Consider the following 765-nt stretch of genomic DNA (forward strand, 5'->3'; position numbering starts at 1 on the left):
GTGTGCTTCTGAAGACTTTTTCTTCAGGATTCTCTCTTTAGAGAGGTCTCTTAATAGACTCAAGTTCAATACAAGTAATTTTTTATTGGGCCTTCCTCAACTCCACTTTGTGAGTGAAGGAAGTGAGCTCCATATTAAACTTTTGGTTAATTTAGTTTATTTTCTGAAGTTTTATTTCTCCTTGGCCCTTCTATTTGGGGATTTGGATCTGGAGAGTGAGACACCTTCTTAATAGTAACTCAACAACAAAGTTATAAAAGCTACGGCGTTGTGTTTGGGGTTCACAACTCAATACGTCCCCGTTGTATAAGAAAACTGTTATTTTGCGTGTTCTCATTCGAAGGCTTTAACTCTCTAGAATATGATTCGGCTCAAGAAGTTTTCCTTTTTTTTTTCATAATAAACCTAATAAGAGAAGGAAAAATCTGTATAGTTTCAAGTAAAACTTTTCAATGATGTTAGCAAATTTAATCAATGACTTCAAGTGATGATAGGATCTGAAGTCATTTGTGTTTCTAAAGAAGTCTTTATTAATAATTTTATTGACATGAATACAAGATCCAAACTCTAAACTTTAAAATGAGTAATTTTCACATTTTATGATTAATATGCTTAAGTATTTATCCCTTATCCTCTCATGAAAATATGTCCTTGAATTGACAGACATGTTCGAGAAAAAATGATATAGATACTAATTTTTTTTAACTCCTCTGCCTTGACTCCAATTATATTATAAAATATTTATAGACCTATTAATTTATCAAT

General features: G+C 31.0%; 1 long non-coding RNA gene across 1 annotated transcript; it reads left to right on the top strand.

Moving 5' to 3' along the window:
* On the top strand, nucleotides 1-580 carry LOC121131237 (uncharacterized). The gene is made up of 2 exons (XR_011784160.1): nucleotides 1-74; nucleotides 170-580. It is a non-coding gene; the product is annotated as an uncharacterized lncRNA (long non-coding RNA).
* Nucleotides 581-765: the final 185 nt, after the last annotated feature.

Source organism: Lepeophtheirus salmonis, unplaced genomic scaffold (assembly GCF_016086655.4).
Source record: "Lepeophtheirus salmonis unplaced genomic scaffold, UVic_Lsal_1.4 unplaced_contig_3106_pilon, whole genome shotgun sequence".
In the NCBI taxonomy this organism is placed as follows: Eukaryota; Metazoa; Arthropoda; class Copepoda; order Siphonostomatoida; family Caligidae; genus Lepeophtheirus; species Lepeophtheirus salmonis.